Source organism: Mytilus trossulus, chromosome 12 (genome assembly GCF_036588685.1).
Source record: "Mytilus trossulus isolate FHL-02 chromosome 12, PNRI_Mtr1.1.1.hap1, whole genome shotgun sequence".
In the NCBI taxonomy this organism is placed as follows: domain Eukaryota; kingdom Metazoa; phylum Mollusca; class Bivalvia; order Mytilida; family Mytilidae; genus Mytilus; species Mytilus trossulus.
In genome coordinates this window covers 9,535,217-9,543,566 of record NC_086384.1, presented here as the reverse complement: position 1 = coordinate 9,543,566, position 8,350 = coordinate 9,535,217, and the positions used below count along the sequence as shown (strand labels likewise).

General features: G+C 31.7%; 1 long non-coding RNA gene across 1 annotated transcript; it reads right to left on the bottom strand.

Moving 5' to 3' along the window:
* Positions 1-6,050: 6,050 nt before the first annotated feature.
* LOC134692995 (uncharacterized) lies at positions 6,051-8,101 on the bottom strand. Its single transcript, XR_010102312.1, has 3 exons — positions 7,982-8,101; positions 7,177-7,221; positions 6,051-6,359 (listed from the first exon to the last, which is right to left on the bottom strand). It is a non-coding gene; the product is annotated as an uncharacterized LOC134692995 (long non-coding RNA).
* Between the last annotated feature and the right edge of the window lie 249 nt (positions 8,102-8,350).

Sequence of the window (8,350 nt, the reverse complement as noted above, 5' to 3'; positions counted from 1 at the left end):
TTTGACATTTTGAAATTTTAACCAAATTATTAAAATATTAAAATTCTTAATATCGTTTTTAAATTTAATAGTTTAGGAATTTGATCAAACTTTTAAAATTCTAAACCTTACGTGCAATTTTGATTATTTCACTTTTTGAAAGTTTAATTTTTTTAATTTTTGATTAAAATATCAAAAATAGAAAAGGGGCGAAAAAAGGGGTACCTGTAAAAAGCGAAACAAAATATAAAAAGCGGAACGAAACGAAACAATATGAATTGAAAACATACTGATACTTTAAAGTTTATGTATGAAATAAACCCACAGACTGACAGTTGTAAGCTGTGAAATATTGGATGACAAAATAAATATTTCTCAAAAGAAGAGAATTCATTTTAAACCAGACGTACGGCTCTGATATTGGCCATTTTACTTGCTGGTTTTTCTAGCACCCATATTTTAGGAGAAACAGGAGTAACAGTAAATACTGAACAACTCGCAGTAGGTCAAATGGTATGGTTAAGTTGAGCATGTACATTTGTATATATATTTTCTACTGAACTCTAAAGCAATAAAAATGCTCAATACACGGTGTATTATGTCTTTTGATTTCATTTTTATCTGTTTTGCACTACGACTTCTTACTTTCTGCAATCATGTTTGCTTAAGAATATATCATTTCATATACATTATGAAGGATCATCTTTAACGTTTTAATCTATTCTTTGTAAGTTGTTGGCCATAATTATTCAGCTTTCAGCGTTCCCTAAGAAGGTCGATCCGGAAAAGCGCTTTGATCGTAACTTTTAACGTTCTCATTTTTATCGGTTGTATGACGATCATAATTATATTGCCTTGTATGAATGATTTTAGTTAATATATTTTTGGAACGGTAGGAATACTGAATGCATGGTGTTCCAATTAAGGTTGTGCTAGTCTACAATGTGGGAGGTTTTTGATATATATATATATCTTATTTACGCTGAAATTAAGGTGGTACCCAACAATTTCACTAAAATCAATTTGGCTCGTTTAATTTTCATAAAATTTTGTCAAAGTATTTACTTTGACCCTTTAACAAAACTATAAAAATTTCAAAAATTTTGAACCAACCGTTTTGTCAGAAAAATTACACAGGTTATATAGCAGTTTGACTAACACCAATTTTGATCATTGAGAAGCTTTATATTCCTTTTACAACTCAACGTCACTAAAACGTTTAGCTAACTTTACAGAGTTGTCTCCCTGTAGTGTTAGGTACCACCTTAAGAGTACTAAGATCAAATATAAGAAGATTGGAGCCAAAATACTGTTACAAGGTATCTTCATAAACTCATTATAGATGGATACCAGGATATACATTTTGCCGATTTTTGTGCCAGACGCTCGTTTCGTCTACAAAAAACGTATCAGTGACGCTCGAATCAAATAAGTTAAAAAGGCAAATTAAGTCAAATAAAATTTAAAAGGCCAAATAAAGTAAACGTTTGTATCCAACTTACAGCTCTGGTTTTGTAAAAGTTAAAATCATTTATATCATATATATAAACGTATACCATTAACATTATTTTCGGCATTAATTTTTATGTAATAGTGGCCGCTGTACTACATAAAGCGCTTATCAATCCAATTGTAGGTGTCGGCATTTTAAAAATTGAAAATTCTTTTCAAAAGTTTATATCAGCGAGAAATGGTAATCTTTTGGGGAATCCAATAGTTAATTAAAGATTAAAATAATTCAAGAAACATTGTGTGGAATAAAACGAGCCGCATATGGTAAGGGTTTTGCTCATTGTTGAAGTTTGTACGGTTACCGTTAGATGCCAATACCAACGTTGTTTATACAGTTGAGTTGTCTCATAGGCGACCATTCCGCAACTCCTTAAAACTAAATAATTCAAGAAATCGTATGTGGAATCAAATCGGCCGCAGGTGAAAAACAGTAAACGAGGACTGGCAAGACGATACAAACCGTCGGCATTTTTAATACTGGCAAGGAGGTGTTCTTGTGGTAACAGAAGTAACAAAAGTTCCTCGAAGGAAAATTAGAGTGAACGAGGAGCACGACCCCATACTGACGCTAGGCCATAACTTAGTTTGAATAACGCTTCCTCGGTACGTACTCGGATGATAAATTCAAAACTGATAACAGCGATGAACCGGCCGCTCTGGTAAACAAGAGAAAGCCGTTAATAAATGACACAACTTCCCTGTGGTACCACAGTAGAATATTTTAACATATGGTCTAACGTAGAATTATAGGGTCATGACCCCCCTGTCATCTTGCCAGATCCCACCAAATGAGAAGGTCTATACACTCTCATCACCAACGAGTTTACTACTCCGTACTGACAGATAATTAAACTTATCAAATAGAAAATACTCGACGGTTCAAACTTGCAAACGACTCTCAAGCTCCCTGAACATTATTTAAGAAAACATCATTACCTATATCTGACAAGTGCACTCCGTCGTTCCTGAATAAATCTCTTCCTTGAGCTTTTTTATTTGGTTGACATATTACAAGGCCATGATTTAAATATTCTTGAATATATTGCGAAGAGCTGCATTAACTCGTTGTCGAGTCGAATTGATAGCCACCTGATTATCTGCCAAGTGCCAGCATCTACGAGGCAAAATTTAACTCCACACCAAAAAGAGATTTAGCAATAATACATGTATTCGTACAATGTCCAACCTTATCTGCTCAATAAGCTCTTTTCCTTAAATAAAACCCAAATCGTTAGAACCCAAAATGGAAGATCAAAATGTGTGGAGGTGGATAACATCTAAGATTTTCTTCAACTGAAGTTTACATTTTTTTTCATTTCATCCCTAGCTGCTGTCATTCCAGGTTTTGACCCCCTGGTCTTCTCTTAACGCTTGTGGTCGCCAAATATATAATAGATGATCCCAAGACCTAAACTTGATAGGTTCTACAATGACAAAAATTCTTAAAAAGTACTGATCTGTTTAAACCTTTACAAAAATATTAAGATACAAGTTCAAAGACTTCGTATCTATAAATCTACTAAATCCGAATGTAACTAGTATATGCATCAGAAACCCAACATTCCGTCCCTACTTGTAAAGTTGTGAATCCGAAGCCCCCATTCTGCTATAATGGGACGCTCTGCCCATTCTAAACGAATGTGATAGAATGTTACCTTTAACGCCACAAAAATAAAGGTTTTATAGAAATACATCTAGAACGAGTCAATGGAGACCCATTAAATTGTAAAAACAAGGGTTTGTCAGAAGCAAGGTATCTTATCCCAAAAAGGCACGTAACATGCATATGCGCACAGGACAAAGTTCTGTCTTCCTTTGATAAATAACCAAAGTCATTGAAGTACCTCTCTGGTCAGCTTGCGAACTGCAAATCTTCAAATGCAATACATATTTAATATTTGAAAATTTCATTGACAAATTATTAATGAAAAATTGTGTGGGCTCCGATACGATACTTTTATCGGCATTAAGCTCACCTATTCTTAAGAAAGAAAAAAATGCAAAACAAAATGCATAAGCGAACAGACAAGATTCATAATGAGAGAAGTAAACAGATGGTAGTGGTCGCATAATTCGGCAAAAAGGCGAATAATACTATTTGGTTTACTGCGAGTTGGTGAGTTTTCACTGATACTTCGAAATGTTGGGTACTGGGAACACCAAATAACCCTGAATTATTTATCTCAAACGCTAACCTTATATAAGAGATTTAAATCAACTTATTTGATTCCGGTTTAGAAAGGTTAATTAATTTTTTTTATAAATGCACAACCTTAACATTTCAGGATACTGTTATCCCATGCGATGTCTTATATGTTTCATAAAAAACACGGCTTCTCTCCATTATTTATTTTATAGTTAAAATTAGTTAATATATTTCGCGCAATTCATTTCTAACTAAGACTTATTATTATCAGAGCCATGTTTACATCAATGTTTACAGGTACCCCCTTTGTCGCCCATTTTCTATTTTTGATATTTTAATCAAAAATTTAAAAAATCAAACTTTCAAAAAGTGAAATAATTAAAATTGCACGTTGGGTTTAGTATTTTAAAAGTTTGATCAAATTTTTAAACTATCAAATTTATAAACGATATTTAGAATTTTAATATTTTAATAATTTTGTTTAAATTTCAAAATTTCAAAACTTTTACACATTTTGAAATTTTGATATTTTAAAACTTTGATCAAAATTCCAAAAAATCTAAAATATCAAAACTTTTTAAAACTTTGAATTGATAAGTGTTACACGGACCCTGTTAACACACGCTAGATCTTTCCTGCAGTTTAACAGCTTTTTTTGGAGGAAACATATATTGCCTCGCGCCCAAACAATTGAAGATCTTTCAAAACCCTGTTATCTGAGCTTTTCGGAGACCAGAAGGACTAAAAGACTTATTTGTGCGAGATTCCCAACTTTATACCTATTTTGATATGAGCGCCACTGATGAGTCTTGTGTAGAAAATTAAAAGTCTGGTATCTTTGATAACTATTTTAGTTTCGTTGTAGAACTAAGTTTTTAATTTATTACAAATATGAATTGCATTGACTTAAAAAAATTATGTCTAACCAGACCTTTAAGAATTATTATGTTCTGATGTCATCAATATATGTTTGAAGCAAAAGAATGAAATGGATGATCTAGGGAAACGATGTAATAATTACTTTCTTTCTTTTCACCTTTATTATACGAAAACGCATATACATGCAAAAATAAATTTATTTCTCTATAAAACAAATGACGTGATTTAGCCTATCCTCGACGTTTTTGCTATTAAATTCCAACATATAACCATTATCTTTATAAAAAAAAACCAAAAAACGATTGTCTATTGTGTTGACGTTTCAAATGTCAATGAATGTATGTAACAAAATTTAAAATGCATGCATACACGTGTATATGAGCAAACTACTGTAATTGCAAGGCGCTTGATTATTCGGGGTGTATGAATTTGCTACAACCTCCTCTTGCATTGATAGGGACACTAAACTCTGGAAACGATATATATCATACATGCCATACAAGTCCTTTTGCTTTAAGCGATGCCCTGAGATTTTCACCCTTCATGAATGATTCGCCTCACAACTTTTAAGTATTCTAAGTTACTTTATTGTTTAATGATGTTGTTTGTTACCAACATTATGTTATGGATTGTTGCAGGAAAGTGTCTATAAATACGAATGCTACATATATATTTAAAGACCAACATGTTGCTTAGCACACATCCTACCTAAATATTGTCTTCTCCCTGCAGGTGACACTGACTAAATCGTTGATAATTCGCTGCCAAATCCAACATATCCACTTTTATTATATTACAAGTCAAATGAGAAGAAATAATGAATAAACATCAATCTTTTCTATGTTCATTTTGAATTTCACCCAGAGAGGAAAAACTGGATATAGGATTACACGAATAATACTACATGTTAAAAACAACTCTGTTTGACTTAACAAAACACATTACTTTCTATTTGCAATAGTATTAAACCATTTTTGAGTTTCTACAGTTTGTACAAATATTACTCTCTAAATTTCAATATTGAACAAAAAAATGACAGGACTCAAAACCTGAGAAAAGAGCTAGTCAACCATTACGGAATACATGTATATGTTTCATAGACGACGCCGGATATGTTCCGATAATCACCAACACAATTCCGTCCTTGTTCTACCGAATACAGTGTACCGAATTTAGCTTATCAACGGACGAGTACCATATATTGCTTATGATTTACTAAATCTTCCGGAGCACGTGAGATTAGTTTTAACGTTTTTATGGTGTTAGTGTTGCTAAGTTTTCTTTTTGCAATGTTGTTATCCTTTACATTTGTGTTTATCTTTGCTCTTTTGTCGTTTTGTCTATGGCTGGATCAATTTGTTTTCAACTTAAAAGGACATGAATATTCATTTGTTATTTTTTTTTAATTTCTAAATTTAGCCATGGGTGTGATCCATTAGTGTGCTTCGCTCTATGAATAATCGTTTACATTGAAAATTCATCAAAAGAAAAGAAAACAAGCACAAACCTGAAATAATGATTTGTTTACCTTCGTTTGATAGTGTTATTTGGTGATTTAATGGTGCGTTGTTTATTTGCATTTCACATAGATACACCCCAAAATCATCTACAGTTACATTAGCTATCCGAAGTTTGTACTGCCTTGCATCTTTATCAAAGTCTATGTTGAACGCTTTGTGTCTTCGTTCTTTACTGTTAATCTCGAGATCATCAGTCAGAATACTGTTATTTCGGCGCCATCGCACATTTGTTGCCCCTTCCTCCTGTTGACAAACTAATACAACACTTTTATTTATTTTTGCATATTGAATTATCCCCGAAATTCCTGCAATGAACCATAACGCTGAAATACAGAAAATAGTATGCATATGTCATCGTGTATAAAAATGATATTCCCCAAAGTAAAAAAACACCTCTTCAATATTGTTTTTGGTATTGTGTAAATGTAGATATTACTTACATTGATAAAATAAACATGGACACACAATAAGAGAGAACATTTAACATGGACTGACTACAAACGTTCACTGTTCGGTACCTAACCAATGACCCCAAAACGTTATTTAAATTCTATAAACATGAGAAAAAAGAGACATAAAGATTTAACCTTTTAGCATAAAAATTTTCTGTCATTTCATTGTTGCTGTCAATATATAATCAAAGAGGTCTTTGTCCATTTTCCCTTTATATCAATTGGGAAATTATCTTAATTGCACTTCTTTTCAGAGGTCAAAAATTCTCTTGGATGGCCGAAGACCCCAAAATTTTCTTCCAATTTTATAAACAGAGACATCAAGATTTCAGTATGAAACAATGAGCAACTGTCTTTTTTTGGTTGTAAATATTCAAACTAAAAGGTTTTATGTCCATTTTTCCTATACATGTATATCAATTAAGACATTGGCCTATATGCACTAATTTCATTGATAAAAAATCTTTTGGATGCCCGATGACCATAAAATTATATTCCAATATTATAGTAAGGAGACTTCAAGCTTCTAAGTATGAAAAAAATACCAACTTCGTGGCATATTGTGTTTGCTGTGAAGATTCAATCAAGTAGAATTTATGTCCATTTTTCTTTTTTCTATATTGTATAGCTTATGCCACGACAACTCGTTGTTATTCTTCTTTTAATTTTTATAGGTAATTATTCTCACCGGGCAGTAAGAGGATACACAAAACTATGTTGTCCATGATGTTTACTGAAAATGAAAAATGTTATGTTGTCAGAATAAATCTAAATCGTTATTTAATACCATATCTCTAGAAAATTTTGAAATTTGACTGAATCAGATAATACGGCCAATTGTGACTGTTTTTAACAAATCTACTGTAATTTTTGTTCGTAATTCGTCCAAACCTGAGGATGATTGAGTAGTTAGGGTTACAGAGATTACTGAAAATTAAAGGAATGTATATAAATAAAGGCAACAGTAGTATACCGCTGTTAAAATCTCATAAATCCATTGAGAACAAACAAAATCGGGGTAACAAACTAAAACTGAGGGAAAAGCATTAAATATAAGAGGATACCAACCTCACAACATCAAAGTGTAACACACAAATAAACGTGCTAAGCATTAGACAAAATGAGAATAACAAGTATAAGACATTGTATACACCTTACTGCGATTTTGTGAATTATTGCTCTTGTGGAAAGAAACTATACAACGGTATATATTTATCTGGTTTTACTTCATTTTATTCTTTAAAATTGTTTAAGATGTTCAAACCATTTGATACAAATGCATTAGTTAGTAAATTAGAAATATTCAAACAAAGTAAAACAGAAAGTTTACCTCAAACTCATTTCGTAAGGCATGATTGTATTTTAGCATGTTTAATTAAATTTATTGCTTTTGTCAACTTTTCGAAATTGAAAGGTGGTTGTTTAAAGGTCTTGAATACATTTATGTAAAATCAACAAAAGTGTGTTTGTTTTATTAGAAAAGTCGAACTTACATTAATTTACTGTTTTGTTTGTGTTTACATCCATCAGATGATATATAATAAGATAATTTCCTGATGTGGTTCGCATTTGCTTTCAAGGAAATAAAAAAAAGTTATATGCTAACTTATATTATATATTAACAAGAAATAATGGATTTTTCAAAACTTCAATTCAAAGTAGGTCAAGTACCAGTCTATAGAAAACTCGAATTAATGATGAAGTGTTTGCATAATTTAACACGATCAATATTGATGGACTTTCATTTCCTATATACACATATATATATATACGATTCTAAATTGAAAACTACTTTCAAACCTATGGTTGCGTTTGATAAAAACCGCAATTTTTATACGTGTGCATGTAAAACAAGTTTCGTT